Genomic DNA, 17938 nt, shown 5'->3' with positions numbered 1-17938 from the left:
AACAAAATACAACAGCCCAACAATAAAATCCAGGTGGCCCAATATGGCCCAACACAGCCCAGCCCAAAATGCAAAAAGGCCCTAGTCTACTGAGTATGTGGGACGTACTCAGCCTGTATGCTTTGTGTACTGCTTGGGAGGCTTGTACGCACAACGTACATACTTGTACACCCAACATACTCACCAGCCCAAAGCCAACTTTCCAATTAAGCACTTAATCCGTTAAGATTTGGATCCAAACTCAGATCTGACTTCCCCACGGTGGTTAATCACATAAAGTTTCCAACTTTATGTGCATGCATGGCTAAATGGGACTCTAGAGCTCAAAAGAGCTTAATACTTGAATTGATACATGCATGGAACCAAAACCACAATAAAGTTTGCACCTTTATGCCCAAGGAACCCATGATAGAACTAGATCCACAAATTTCAAGCTTCACAAACGACTTAGACTCCCAATCATCCACTAAAAGGGTCAAAATGACCAAAAATGAACCAAGAAGAAGATCTATGAAATGAAAAGGCAAGGTTGTGACATTATACCTCCCAAGCTACCAAAAGGATGTGCAAATGTTGGATCTTAAAGCTTTCCTTCAAACAACAAGTCTTTAATTTTTCCCCTTCTTCTTCTAGATCCACAAAACCTTCCAAAAATCTCACAAGAGCTTCCAAATCACCAAACATGGGCTAGGGGGTCGAATTAGGGTTTTAGAGCATGGAGGTTGTCTTAGAAATGAACAAAATGGACTATCATAACGCTTATATATAGCACAACACAAAAATTAGGGTTTTCCAACTTACCCTCGTACGCCCAGCGTACGAGGCTTCGCACCCCCGCACCAACCTTCACATTACACCCAACGTATGCCTCTCTATGCCACACGTACTGATCTCCGCAGCTGTACGCCCTGCGTACTCCCTTGGTACGCCCCGCGTACTAAGGTTCCTTCCAAAATCCTAAATATTTTGAAGGCCATAACTTCCTCGATCTAAGTCTGTTTCCGACGAACTTTATATCCACGGAAAGGTGACGAGAAGCCCTACACTTCTAACAACTCACCTTAGCCTTACAATGTAACATCCCCAAATTCACGGTTCTTTTAAAATTTTTATTCATGCTTATTTGAAAATCAGAGTATTTATTTTAAAGAATATTATTGCGGAGTTTGTTCCCAGAAAACATGATAAATATATTATCAAAGCATTTCTAAAGAAATGTATTTTGTTTATATCAAAACTTTGAGATGTCATCATCAATGCAGAAACATAAGCATAAACAGACGTTACATTTATTTACACTAGTAATTTACATCTCATTTAATCTCTCAGCGTAATGTAACTTCGTATCGATACTTGCGATACAAGTAAACTGAGTGGGTCAGGTTGGGAAACCTGGTGAGTACATAGGGTTTTCAACCCACAATAATAAAGTTATTATGTTTCATCATCAAACAATTAACCCAATTACCTATCCCCATTATGTTCTTTATTTCTTAAGGATCTAGCCTAAGATTCATCTATCATTCACTCATTCATTCCTAAGGAATAGGCACGAAGTCCATCTCTGTCAGGGTTTATACAACAGGCACTAAGTCCATAGTTGTCGAGGTTATTTGTTAGGCACTAAGTCCATAGTTGTCGGGGTTTCTCTCTTTTATTGATAATATTATTTTAGGGAGTCCACCCACAATACATCTCAATGGGTTTTTAGAGTACATCTGATGAACATATCGTTCACAACACCTACAGGTTGCGAGCCTGCTAGTGTTCCACTGGACTGTCTAGAATAGCCTGTGGTTGTCATCTATACTCTGCTAGATGACTGGGCCATCGCTTGGGTCATCGTTTCTCATCATCTTTCACCTCTCATCATTTATATCATCTTTCATCTCTCATCATTCATCTCATCATTCATTTCTCATCTCATCTCTAATCTATCCATCTTTACTCATCATAATAATAGTTATAAAATACGTATACAGTTTAAATCGAATAAAACATGTATATTTTGGTTATCCAATATAGATATCAAGAACACATATAATATGCACACATAGCACGTAATTTATATTAAATACTTCATATATATATATATATATATATATATATATATATATATATATGTGTGTGTGTGTGTGTGTGTGTGTGTGTGTGTGTAAGATGAAAGTAACTATGCACTCACCTGATCAGTCGTGTATCAACTTGACGAATGGAATCCGAAAGATTGCGAGTGTAATCTCGATGCTTAGAGTTTTTCTAATAAAAGATTCTCCAATGCTCTAATGTTTCTATGTTTTACTAACGACACTCGAGAACATGAAACCAATTCATAATGACTGAGATCTTGAGGCAGAGAGATTTAAGAGAGAAAGGTGTGACAAAATGAAGAGACTTGAGTCCCTATTTATAGTGTTAGGATTTCTTAGCTACTAAGTTTACTTAGCCATTAAGCTTAATTAATTCGTTCTTATCCATATTATTTAATTCGATCTTATCCACTTTATTTAATTCGATCTTATCTACAATCTTATCCACATTATTTAATTCGATCTTATCCACATTACTTAATTTGATCTTATCCACATTATTTATAATCGATAACTAACGTCGTAAAAAGTACCCGGTCAATTATTATCGAAAAACAGAAAAATTATCGTTTTATTACTTGGGTTCACCTTTAAATGTATTTAGACCAAATACGTCTTATATACTTTGAGATTTTACAATCGTTACAATTTTCGTTAAGATAATTTATCCTAAATAATTTTCTATTTAAAAATGTTATTTTATCACTTTTCGATAAGTTTATAACATGATTTATATAAATATTACATACCCATAATATTTGTCCACATAACACGTATACAATAAATAAGTATTTATATATCTTATAACGCATACGCATATGAAGAAAATTTATCTTATTTGAGGATTTTAATTATTTGATAAAACAAATATTTATTATTATTTTCCCCTTAATGTTTAGCCTAACTCTCGGGTGTTACATACAACTTCCCGAACCAAAACCCAAAATTCATAAAGGCCCAAACTAACAAATTATGATTATGCCATTGGGCTCTGAAACACCATTGAACACTCGGATCACTTTAGACTTTAACATCCTCATCCAAAAGGGGCCAGAACTTTGCTTTCCCAAGCTCCCAAACCTTATGATAACTGATGATCGGGTCGCAACCCCGAATAATAAAGCGATTCGAAACCAGGTGTTACAAAGATGTTGAGGAATGCTTGGAAGATGTTTTGGTCAAGAAATATTCGATCGAATTGATCATAGGAAGATAGATTGCTACAATCTGAAGCCTAAAGGATGTTGATGGCAACTTTGACCCCCTTTTAGTATTTTGACCATATCTCATGACTCGTATCTCCGATTGACGAGATTCAAAATGTTCTGAAAACTATACAAAATTTTGGACGACTTTTGTGTTTGTGAAAAAGACCAAAAATGCGATCACATAAGCCAAAAATGTGATTGTATAAGTGATCACATTTTATTCTACGATCCCATTTTTGCCACGAAGTTTCCGAGGGTCAAAATAAGTCATCTGAAGAAAAAAAAAACAAAATATATGATCGCATTTTCACTTTTGCGATCACATTTTTGTCCCGGAGTCCCGAAAACGTTGAAAATAGAATCCTGCATCATTCAGGGGCAAATATGGAAAAAATTAGAAAATATACGATCGTATTTTCAGAATATCCGATCTCATTTTTCGGTTTCTTTCACCGGAAGTTTCCGTCTCGCATATAAATACGACCCTCATTATCAGATCCAGAGGTTGGACGATTCCAGATGACATAATACCCTTCTGAAGATGATTTCTAGTACCTTTCAACGATTTCTGGAGATCTGAAGCTACGAATCATCTCACACATTTAGTTTATCTAGATTTATCAGTAAATGTTTCTCTTTATTAGTTTACTTTTGTTTTTAGCCATGACCGGCTCAAAACCTAGTTTTATGTTCTACATTATATTAGTACTTTTCATGTGATTAGTTTTCAGATATGGTTTTCTTTTTGTGTTTCTATCTAGATTTTTCAGTTCTGATATTAATGAACGTTTGGTTTTAAATTCTTATTAGTCTTATCACCTAGCTAGGGTTTTATCATTCCAGTTAATCAGTTAATAGAATCTGCAATTGTTCTTGTCAACTGGTAATAAGTAACAAGTATCAGATTGGTTCCTTATTTGGGATTTAACTCTGATATAAATTGTAAAAACCATATCCTTACTAGGGGTGAGCATGGGTCGGTTTTGACCTAAAACCGAACCCAACCCAATAAAATCGGTTTTCAAAAAAATAAAAACCGAACCCAGAACCCAAACCGTCGGTTCGGTTTCTCGGTTTTTAATTTCTTCATGGGTCTGTTCCGGGTTTAAACCCAAACCCAATATTAATCTCAAATAAACTGATATGGGACAGGATAGAGGTATCGATTCCTTATATTAAGGGTGAAACATGCGTAACTTTCATACATCCGTCGATGTGGGATAGACCAAGTTCCAAATTAAAATAGAAAACTTGGGGAAAATTTTGGCAAGCAGGAAGATTCGAACCCTTGACATCTGGTTCAAGGGGAAGACGCTCAACCGCTAGGCCAAGAGGGTGTTTGTATATATAATTCGCGCCTCAGATATATATATATATATATATATATATATATATATATATATATATATATATATATATGATTACATATACAAAAACATGGCACTCAACCGTTGAGTCGGTTTCTCGGGTTGGATGGGTCGGTTTCTAGGCAAAAACCGAAACCGAACCCGATATTTCGGTTTTTAAAAATTTGAAAACCAAACCATCGGTTTTGCTTCGGTTTCGGTTTCGGTTTCGTCGGTTTTCCGGTTTCTTGGTTCGGGTTTGCTCACCCCTAATCCTTACGCCTTCGAGCTTGTGAGAAGTATTGGGTATTGTTGTGAATCTTACACAGATCATAAAGTTGTTTTTCTGATTTAATTAAGAGCTTGTTTAATTGAACAGTAAAAATTTAGGGTTAACTGAAGAGCCTGTTTTGGTTAACTAATTTAGGTAAAATAGATTATACTAGAGTCTGTTAGTTTTTCTCAGTACCAGCTTAGATATAACGCATTCTGAATAACCAGATCTGAACTAATTGCATGATTAGGAAAGTCGCAGCAGAACTGAAATCGTTTTTATTATTGATTTTCGTTTAGTTTATTTTCACTACAATTTTAGTTTTTAAAAACCCCCCTTCTTAATAATTTATGTTTTGACTAGAATGTGTCTGATGCAAAAAGACATTGACCGTTAGGCTGAGTTCTTGAGGATTCGACCCTAATTCCCTTTGCTATATTTTTAGTGCAACCAACAGTGATTATTTTATTTGTTTAATACGTCCGCAACAACGTGTTAACAGGTATCGTGAGAGAGTGTCGCAAAAGAAGAAGGGTGATGGGAGAGGCGGCGGTGACCGAAGATGGAGAGGTGGTGGTGATGATTCTCCTAGAAAGAGATGGAGCCAAAGTATTATGAGGTCAGGTGAGAGACGAAGATGGAAGAAGGGTACTTGAAGCATGCAGCCTGAGCCCTAAGTGAGAAGTCTAGCGAGAAGGTCACCTGTGGTAAAGGTCGTCAGTGGTGAGTTCTTGAGCTTTTTATGTGGAACGAAAGAAAGAAAGAGTCTGATAAGGGGCAATTAGAGGAGATGATGGGTGGGAGTGGAGCCCACGTCTTTACTAAACATTTTTATTTTATTGAATAAATGAAAAAAGAATAAGTAAGGGCATTATAGTCTTTTCAGGTGTGTTAGGAACAAAATTCGCAATAAAATCAAACTCTACGGATGTTCCGAGTGCAAAATGACATTAGGGACCAAACACGAAACTTTGGCAAACCACAAGAACCATTTTAGTAGTTTGTTATTATTATTATTATTATTATTATTATTATTATTATTAAATATTAAAATAAATAATATAAATAAATAAATTTTAAATTTTTATTCGGTTTTTTTAAACTATTATCTTCTTATTTAAAAAAAAACCAATTTGAAATCCAAAATAATAATTCGCTTTTGTTGAAAACCAATAAAAAAAATCTGAATATTCGAACCAAATAATCCGATTCAAATTGTGCAATTGAATAATTCAGTTTTATCGAAACCTACTAAAAAAACCTGCATAAAACTCTTAAAATAATGTTGATCTTGATTCTATCACTTTTGGATTATGAAGACATGATCTAAAGATTAAAGTGATGAGTTGGTTAGGTTTCGGATTTGGGCCTTGGGCTCAGGCTTTTCCGATGCTCATATGTTATAATGTTATTACTTAACACCATTTTAAAAAAAAAAAAAAAAAAAAAAAAAAAAAACTTACAAATAAAAGATAATACATTTAAGTCTTGTACATATGCAATTTACTCGGTAAATTAGAATCTATGCATCGTAAACAGATGACACGAGTTTAGTAATGCAAAACCAACTGTCCACCATTGGCAACAACAAATATGAAAGAACATCCTTCTCCCAAATGTCAACGACAAAGAAGAAACAAATTGCAACCCACGTACGCAACCATATCTCATACTGTCATACACGTGGGGAGGAATTTAGAAATTATTTCACGTTAGAGGTAAAAGAGGCTTAACATAATAAACCATAGAGTTGTTTACAACTATAATGAATAAATCTATATCATTTATATTAGAATATATCTCACAAATTTTTTAAATTCATGGTCGGTCTTCAGGAATTAAATATTTTCAAAGCCCCGGAACAAATCAGAAAATAAATGTCCTTATCGTTATTATAAATATTTACCTTTTAAATAAAAATATATAATAAAAAAATTTGGGTCATGTGCAGTAGGAAAATAGTTAAATAGTTACTTTGTATTTATCATTTTGTTAATTGTCTTATATTATATACTAGGTTTGAGACATATATACTACACGGGTTGATTAATATAACAACTGAACTCCCAAGGTGTAGTGAATTTCTAAAAGACATGAGTAGCATAACCTTGTTCTCAACATTAAGCATTTCATTCAACTTAGATTCTTTATACACAAAAGAGGGAATCGAAACAAGACCTAGTCGATTTGGGTCTGAATCAAATGAAATACCTTGTATATATGAAGAATAAACCATCTCAACGTTCTTGAAAAACATAACTAAGGTCGAATCTGGCCGATTAAGTCGTCAACAAGACCTCTGTCGTCAGCACACAATGTGAGCAATCTTTCGATCACTCTGTTGTTAATGACTGGACCATAGAGATTTTGTTTTGTTTAACAAACACTATTTGAGTATTTTCTGCAAAATTTTGAATTAGTCCACCACCTATTTGTTTGAGGGGTATTATGGAGAAGGGAGTCATTCCCTCCCAACCCACTGAACCCACTGCCACATCACTTTTTCTAATTTATTTTTCTTCATCTTTCCCAACCCACAACACACAGAAATCTTATTTTTTTGAACTCACTCAACCCACTCAATTAAAAAAAATACAAAACAATCAAAGGTAAAATCATAATTAGCAATAGAGTTATCGGCGGTACCACTCCCGCTTCAACTAGTGGGTTGATTGGTTTCATTAACCCACTTCATCATCTCTCTCTACTTTCTTTTTCTTATTTTCTCTTGTCTCATGTGTTTTAAAACTTGTACTTTAGTTGTTTTGTATTTTTTTTTAATTGAGTGAGTTGATAAAGATAGGATTTCCGTATGTTGTCGGTTGGGAAAGATAAAGAAACAAAAAAGATAAAAATTGATGTGACAGTGTGTTCAGTGGGTTGGGAGGGAACGACTCCCTCCTCCCTTAATGATATATCGTTTAAAATGTCTTAATGATTATGTAAATCTTGTAAAGTAAAAAAATAATTACTTTGTATTTATTATTTTCTTAATTTATGTATATCCATGTATTATGTAATATGATCAATACAACTCCCATAACGTGTAGTGGATTTTTTTATAATCCTACGGTTTATATAATGTTTTGTTTGATTGAATTGAATTAAATGAACCTTTTCTTTTCGGAGAGTATAGAGCCCACGTTTCCCAAGGACATCAACATATACAATGAATAATATGTGCAATCTAAGTTCATAGAACCATTCTTTACAAAATGCATGTTATATGAAGTCGAATAGAATACGTCATAGTGTTAAATTCCATTTTTTTTTAACAAAAAGAAATTCATTGACGCAAAGCTAGTGAGATGCTAGTAAGTTAGAGCATCCACAATGCATGTAATATAAGAATTAAATAGGATGATCATTAGGATTGAATAAGGTGTTGTTTGTTTTTTCTAAAAAACCACTTCTGACCATTTATTGTTACGCCGCACAACATTTGACCCTTCACAACTGTTTGTTTTTCAGAAGACTTACTTTAACTTATTGCATCAGTCTGCAGAGGTTAAAAAACAAACAAACTCTTTATTACATGTTGCAGCCGTTTGACCCCCTCTTATGCTATAGAGGGTTGCAGAGGTGGTCCGCAGACTTCAGACATTTTCGCTTCGAAAAAACAAACAACACCTAAGAGTTAAATGGACTGTGTGTGATGACATGGAGTAGAGTTGAATGGAAGAATTAAATGATTATTGAATGGTTCAATAGAAGAAATACAATAATGATTACGAAATAAGTGTTTAATGGGTTATGGGTGGTACGTGGAGTTGTATAAATGTTTAATAGATAATGTGTCAATTCTATAAAGTTCAATGGATTATGGATACCCTTACATCAATAATAGTATAGGGGTGAGCAAAAACCGCATAAACCGCAACCACAATAAAAATCGATGATTACGTTTTCTGTAAAAACCGCAAATTTACGGTGCGGTGCGATTATTAGTTTTTAAAACTGCAAAAAAAACCTGCACCACATCGCATATATTATATATAATTTTTTTATTAATTATTAATATACTAAATATTAAAAATAAGACAAATTTTATGGATAAAAGAATGATAAAATTCTAAAAGATAAAAGTATTGATTTTTTTGTTATGTTTAACTTTGGAAAATGGTGAAATTTGACAATTTTAATTAGTTGTTTGTGATTTAAATTAATTGTCTTATACATTATTGTTTTTTATTATTATAAGTAATATGTTTGAACTCTTAAACCATTTGAACTCCAAACTGCAGTTAAAAACCACACAAAATAACCGTACCAAATCCATACGATTAATAACCAAAACACAAAAAAAAAAAAAAAAAAACGAAACCGCACCGCAAAAATAACCGTCTAACCACATCGTAAAAATAACTGCACCAAGCGGTTTTGAAAATGGATTAACCGCATTTGCGGTTAGTGAGGAGCTTTTGACCAATAACCATACCGAACCGTTCACTCCTAAATAATACAATAAATTGCAACTACTACACGGAAGATCCCGAATCAATGTTTTTAGCCTCTTCAACCTTGCTTTCATTGGAGTAAAAGCTTTTAGTTTATAACCTTGCCAATTAAGCCACAAAGGGAAGTTGTAAAAAATTTGCCAATGTTCTGTCTATTTATCTAATTAACGTTTTTCTTTTTTAATTATTTCGAAGGTTTATTATTTCTAATACATGTGGTCGTGGTGAACCATACGTAAATTCAGGAATGCGTACGTTTTGGCTAGTACCAAACTGAGAAGCAGTTCTTTTTAATAGAATAGTTAGTTAGTTACTATTTCGTATTCGTGGTTCTTACATAAAAACACTAGAATAAAATTTGAATTGGGTTAATTGGCTCCAAAAGCCAACCAATAATATTCCATTTGTAATTTTTTTTTCTTGCTTCGTGCTTAATGTATTCCTTTTGAAAATTTAATATTTTTTTGTTTTTATTAAATTTTATATATGTAGAGACATTTTATTTTGTATATTACATGGAGTACAACATATACGTCATTAGTTGGATAAGTTCTCCAATTTTTTTATTTTTTTATTTGAACAACATCCATTCCAAAGTAAAGTTGAAGCATGTGGTTCTTGAATTGAATAAACTCAATTTTAAAAATATTTTATATCAAAAGATCATCTTACTATCTTCTATAATGTATATTTTCTTATATATCAGACACATCAAATTTAAAAGCCTTTAAACTAATATTAGTTTTTTTTTCTTTGGATTTTTAACCCCAAAATTTATGATAATCATAATAATATTAACAAGTTCAACGAAATACATACATAATTTGACATTCGATGTATGCCATAAGTTTTAAATATCAAAATAAAAGGTCCCAATGCTAAAGGAAACAAAATTTTGTGTCCATAAGTTAAAACATAATGGAATCTCTATATGACACCACCATTTACGATATTATCCATTATAGGTACATAACTCATATATATATATATATATATATATATATATATATATATATATATATATATATATATATATATATATATATATATATATATATATATATGGAAATGATCAAATGAGAACACCTAAAAGGTTGAGAACGCGGGAGCAGTTCTGGACCAATCAATATATAAGGGCATATTAGCAACTGTATATTTTAATTAAATTAAAATAAAATAAAATTCAATCAAATTCCCTTAAATTTAGGATCAGTTACCAGAAAACAATGAAATATTCAATTTTTTATTTTTTTTATTAATGGAATATAAAAAACATTTTTACTCAAATTTATTTTAAATCTGAAAAAAAATTCTTAAAAAAATCATTTTTTTCTCCTATTTCACGTTTTTGTTTTTAAAAAAAAATGAATAAAAATCCAATCCCAAATCAATACACTTGTATTCACAAACGAAATGTTTCTTCAAAAAACCTATTACTACTCCAATCACAAATGAATACACATCAATTTACAAATAATTCAATGCCTTTTTCATCAACTGAAAATAAAAATAGTGTAAAAATAATCATTTCTTCATAAGATTAATACCTCTAATCATAAATAAATACACTCATTCACATGAATACACTACTATTCACAAATAAATACAAATGAATACACTTCTATTTACACATGAATACACTGCTATTCACAAATGAATACACTGTTATTCATAAATAAATACACATTCTATCATAAAATGCATACCTCTAAAAATAAATAAATACACTCATTCACATGAATACACTACTATTCATAAAAAAAGATACAACCATTCACACATGAATACACTGATATTCATAAATAAATACATATTCTATCATAAACTAGTACAATACCCTTATCTAACAGAACATTCAAAAAACTTCATAAATCTGAATTTGAAACCTTTCATCCAACAAGCCCTGCACATCTTCAGAAAAACAAATGCAAATTTTTAGCAAATCAGATCATATTTCAACCATATGATTTCAACATCAAATTTTCAAGCATATGATTTCAACATCAGATTTTCAAGCAGATCAGATTTTAGGCAAATTAGATCAGATTTCAAACATGTGATTTCAGCATCAGATGAGTACATATTAATTGCTTATTATTATTGTATCATGATTTCAATCAAGCATTTCATCAAACACATAGGGTGCATGTGAAACCACAAATAACAAGTTTGTTCAACTCATATTATAAGCAAAGAAATTGAAATTGATGCTATTAATGACAGGTTTTATCAAAATCATTATCATATCATATTCAAGCAAAACATATGCTTCATCAAGCACAAAAAACAAGCATATGATTTCAACATCAGAAAACTCAACATCTACAACCATGCTTGCAGATCCAGAAAAAAAATAAGCACCGTTATACCAATATATATTTGATTTAGAGAAAAAAACAATATAAAAAAGATTCCAGAAAGAAAACAATACAAAACATCTATCTGTATTCAATTTTCAGGGCAAAAAACCATACCTAAAGCGGAAGTCGACGTCGCTGCAACCATCTTCGGCGAAGCTTGCGTTGGCAGGGTTGGCGCGGCTGAATGAGGCGACGGCGTTGCAGATTGGTGAGAGGTAGATGGATTGTTGAAGATCGAAGACGGACGAGAAATGGGGCGTTGTCTCAATGAGTAGAGAAAAAAAAAGAAGCGACTCCATCATCAGCCTTTATCTTCACAACAACATTCAAGCAAAATCGAGACCATACCTTCCAAATTGAAATCGATTTGCAGGTCTAGAATCTCTAATGAATACCGATGAACTAAAATCGAGTTGTAGGAGACCGATTGGAGATCGAGTTGCAGGAGAATGATTTGGCGTTGAAGCCTTGGAGGGTTTTGTGATGGCGAGGTCTCATGATGATAATAGTAGCATGGTGGATGTAACGCCCGTGTTTCTGGGCAAGACATTAATGATGATATGATAGTCTAGGTTAACCTTTGTAACCCATTTTGAAATAATAGAAGTGTATTATTTGAGTATTGTGTGTTTTGTGCTTAATAGTGTGTCTTAATTTAATTAAGGTTAAGAATAAGCGTCAAAATGAAATGTTAGAAAAACCCAATATTGATACATGAAGACGTAGTGGTCGTGACGAGGTTTCCGAATATATAAAGAATGCTAAAATCCGAGTTATAACGAAGAAGTTATGACCTGTCGAAGTTTCGCGACAGAACCGGCACGACATTGTATGACGTAAAATACAAATTTAAGATAGAGCGATATCTAGCCTTAGTAATCTAAACGAAAGTCGTAGAATACGTTAAACCGAGAAAGTGCATAAAAAGAATGCCCAAATCTGACTTCGTATGAGGAAGTTATGATTTTTCTAAGTTTCAGCTTAGCAGTATGCAGCCCGAATACTCGAATTTGAGATCGAGTGGTTTCTAGCCGAAACTTTCTAAATGAGAATTGAAGATCTCATCGATAGTAGTCCAACGGTAAAAAGACAGACGAAAACGGATGTCGGATGAAGAAGTTATGATTTTATAACGGAATTTTCCTGTCCCGACCTACTAAAAATAATATAATAAAATAAAGTCAAATTTAGCCGACGAAGTCTAAATGAAAATTGTAGAGCATAGTCTCACCTACGCGTGGATATAAAGAACGTCGAAAACGGAGTTCGTATGAGGAAGATATGAATTTTGGAAGTTTTATAAATAATTAAAAATATATTAATTTTAATATTAATTCGGATATTATCCGAAGGAGGGGGGAGTCATCGATCTGATCCGAAGTACGCCCCGCGTACGAGATGGGTACGCGCAGCGTACTGCTGCTTTCCTCGGTCCAGAAGAGGCCACGTTCCTCCACCGAGACTTCACCACGTGGAAGCCTTATCCGGAGTACGCCCATCGTAGGGCCTCGGTACCCCCAGCGTAGTTCGAGGTCTCGCTGCTATAAAAGGGTATGCGAGGCTGCCGACTTCTTTTGCCAAAATTCTTTCTTTCTCTCCCCAATTTTCCTCGTTTTGCGTGCAAGAAATACCCCGAAGCCCCGGTATTATTCCCAAGACCCGAGGCAAGTTCCGAAGCCCCGAAGATCCCGAGAAGTGAAGTTTCCAAGCCGAAACTCTGCCCGCAAGAAGCCCGGTTTTCAAGAAAAACATCCCGGTTTTATCGGAAAAGATTATTTTAAGAGACGAGGTGCTGTCCGATCATCGTTTTATCAAGTGAGTGTATTTTCGTTTTCTTCTAACACATAGATATGAAGTATTCTTTATAAAATACGTGCTATGTGTTTATATATTATTTGTTTATTTGAACTAGTTGTTGAATGGATGTTTTGTACAGGTTTTAAGCTGTATATAAATGTATATATTTTATCTACTAATATGTTGGGTAGAACAAGGGTAGACAGTTGGTGTGTGATAAAATAAAATGATGAGAGGCCTCGATGTTGTTATTGATCTAGTCATCTAGCGGAGTATGGATGACGACCACAGAATCTTTCTAGACAGTCCAGTGGAACGCTAGCAGACTCATAACCTGTAGGTGTTGTGAACGATGTGTTCACCGGTGTACTCTATCCCCCTCATGGTTGCCTGTAGGACATCTATTGTTAAGGAAACCCCTTTGCAGTAATGTCCGTCCCGATGAAAATCGTAGATTAGGTCCCTTGTAATAGTTGTTGTTTTAGGGACATAAAGCGAGGATAACGGGAATGGGTAATCGGGTTATTGTTGGTCGATGAACTAAATATAATTATCTATTGTGGGTTGAAAACCATATATGCTCACCAGGCTCCCAAGCCTGACCCACTCAGTTTCTTTGTATTACAGGTAGTGGCGCGAGAGCATAAGTTGGATGACATTGTCAAGATATTTTTGGATTATAGACCAGTAGTTATATGTAACTGTTGTAAGGTCTATATTGTATTGTTTATGCTTTTGGTCTGTATCGGAACATGACATCCCGAGTTTTGATATATAATGAAAATACATTTCTTTAAGAAATGCTTTGATAAACTTTATTTTATCATGTTTTGTCTTGGGGACAAATTTCCGCAACTCTTTTAAATCAATGGATTTACTCTGAAATTATTTTAAAAGCATAAATGAAACCGGTCTTTTCTGGCCGTGATTTTGGGGATGTCACAGTGGAGTAGGGATGAGGCGGTGATACGATGAAGATGTCGATTGTATGCTCAATGAGATTAGGTCAACGAAATAGAGAGGCGGAGAGTGATTATAGGAGTTTACAAAATTAGGGTAATGCTTATTTATGTTAATAGCCTTTATAATTTTCTTTAATTTAAAATTTAAAATTTTAAATTTAAATGTATTAATAATTAGAAAAATAACAATTAATTATAACCACACATCTTAAAAATTAGATGGTCCAGATCTGTTCTCGCGTTCTCAACCTTTTAGGTGTTCTCATTTGATCTTACTCATATATATAGGTAAGTTCAATTGAGAAAATAAAAAATGTTGAGAATGAGGGAATCATTCTCAGTCACTCATTTATTTTTGCTGCAAAAGTCTCCGTTGTACCAGCGGAAATGGATAAGGAATACACATGTGTTTCCAACAAAACATGTTTCCTTAAACTATGTTAATCATTACCTTAATATATACAAAAACATAGCTTTTTCGTTTTTTTAATTTTTAAAAAAGCTATATTTATCGAAAAATGATTTTAAATATACCAAAATTCATTATTTTTTATTCTCAAATAGACATCCATATTGATATACTTTTAAGATAAAATAAAAAAATTTATTTTTTTTATATTTTCAGCTATCGTTATTCATAAGTGAATAAAAATGCATCAGTTTTTTGCTAAAGTACATTCGTTATTCACTTATGAATAAAAATATATAATTAATTTTTTTTTACAGTTTAAATATCATTTATACTACTTATTCAAATATGAATAACAAATTAACTGTAACAAAAACCCGATAAATGTTTTATTTATATATGAATATAAAATATGAAAACTACTAATACACGTTTTATTCATATATAAATATAATATATGACGAAAGATGATATAAAAAATATATTTGAAGTAAGAAAACTTTATTACGTGTCATATTCATATATGAACGATACTTGAACTATAAAAAAAAGTTAAGCATACATTTTATTCATAAGTGAATAACGAATGTACTGTAATAAAAATCTGATAGATTTTTATTCACTTATAAATAACGAGAGCTGAAACTCTAAAAAAAATAAATTTTTTATTTTATTTTAAAACTATATCAATATGAATGTCTATTTATAGTGAATAAAAAATTATGAATTTTGATATATTTAAAATAATTTTTCGATAAAAATGGCTTTCTAAAAATAAAAAAAAACAAAAAAATTTATGTTTTTTGTATATTAGATGTTCCAGATCTGTTCTCGCGTTCTCAACCTTTTAGGTGTTCTCATTTGATCTTACTCCTATATATAGGTAAGTTCAATTGAGAAAATAAAAAATGTTGAGAATGAGGGAATCATTCTCAGTCACTCATTTATTTTTGCAGCAAAAGCATCCGTTGTACCAGCGGAAATGGATAAGGAATACACATGTGTTTCCAACAAAACATGTTTCCTTAAACTATGTTAATCATTACCTTAATATATACAAAAACATAGCTTTTTCGTTTTTTTAATTTTTAAAAAGCTATGTTTATCGAAAAATGATTTTAAATATATCAAAATTCATTATTTTTTATTCTCAAATAGACATCCATATTGATATACTTTTAAGATAAAATAAAAAAATTTATTTTTTTTATATTTTCAGCTATCGTTATTCATAAGTGAATAAAAATGCATCAGTTTTTTGCTAAAGTACATTCGTTATTCACTTATGAATAAAAATATATAATTAATTTTTTTTACAGTTTAAATATCATTTATACTACTTATTCAAATATGAATAACAAATTAACTGTAACAAAAACCCGATAAATGTTTTATTTATATATGAATATAAAATATGAAAACTACTAATACACGTTTTATTCATATATAAATATAATATATGACGAAAGATGATATAAAAAATATATTTGAAGTAAGAAAACTTTATTACGTGTCATATTCATATATGAACGATACTTGAACTATAAAAAAAAGTTAAGCATACATTTTATTCATAAGTGAATAACGAATGTACTGTAATAAAAATCTGATAGATTTTTATTCACTTATAAATAACGAGAGCTGAAACTCTAAAAAAAATAAATTTTTTATTTTATTTTAAAACTATATCAATATGAATGTCTATTTATAGTGAATAAAAAATTATGAATTTTGATATATTTAAAATAATTTTTCGATAAAAATGGCTTTCTAAAAATAAAAAAAAAAACAAAAAAATTTATGTTTTTTGTATATTAAGGTAATGATTAGCATAGTTTAATGAAACATGTTTGGTTGGAAAACACATGTTTATCTGTTATCCATTTCCGACGGTACGCCTAAGTGTTTTGCGGCAAATAAATGTGTGACTGAAAATGATTCCCCCTTTCTCAGCCTTTTTTTTCTCAATTGAACCCTCCTCTCTCTCTCTCTCTGTATATATATATATATATATATATATATATATATATATATATATATATATATATATATATATATATATATATATCATTCCTAATAAATAAAGAACTTTTTGCCACATGTCACACTCTTATTGATTTGACCAAATGTCATTTTGTGGTTATTTTCAATTAATTTTTTTCCACATGACATTTTATGATTTTTTTTTTCATTTTATTAATTTCCACATAATATTTAAATATAATAATTACAATAAATGTAATAATAAATGCATATCAATTTAATTAATTGACTTCCTTCTAATTTCAAATTTTCTAAATTAAAGTTTCATTAGTTTCCTTTGTTTATTTATCTAAATTATTTGTTTAATTTAAAACAAAAACAAACAACTTAATTTTAATAATTCAATATATTTTTTTTTCTTATCAAACTTCTCAAATGTTTAGAATTTCATATTTTTTTCTTTAAAATGAACTCATGTAATACATGGGTCTTACACCTATATATATATATATATATATATATATATATATATATATATATATATATATATACACACACCAAAAAATACGGATAAAATTTTGTTTTTAAATTCATTCAATTCATATGATACTAATATCAAATAGTCGAAAGGGTATCATATCAACATGTTATCAAAGTACAAATTCTCAAAATCTCTAAATATGGAAACCATAGGGTGATGCGGTGCGATCAGGTCGGGTCCTACCCTTCGAAATGGAAGTACCTGAAACATAAACTAAAAACTGTAAGCAAAAAGTTTAGTGAGTTCCCCCAAAATACTACATACTAAACAAACATACATCCAATCATATTTGGGTGCTTGTCTACCCCTTCGGTCTATTTCTACCGGATACTATCAAGCATATCTGAGTGCTTGCAATCCCCTTCAGTCTATTTCAACTGGTTACTGTCAAGCATATATGGGTGCTTGCAATCCCCTTCAGTCTATTTCAATCGGATACCGGGTCTATTTCACCTCCTACTAGTACCACATAATATAACAACAAAAATTACAGAGTCATCAAGCAAATACAGGC

This window comes from Lactuca virosa, chromosome 8 (assembly GCF_052849685.1).
Source record: "Lactuca virosa cultivar CGN04683 chromosome 8, Lactuca_virosa_CGN04683_v6, whole genome shotgun sequence".
Classification (NCBI taxonomy): Eukaryota; Viridiplantae; Streptophyta; class Magnoliopsida; order Asterales; family Asteraceae; genus Lactuca; species Lactuca virosa.
Note: the sequence above shows the minus strand (reverse complement) of the source record.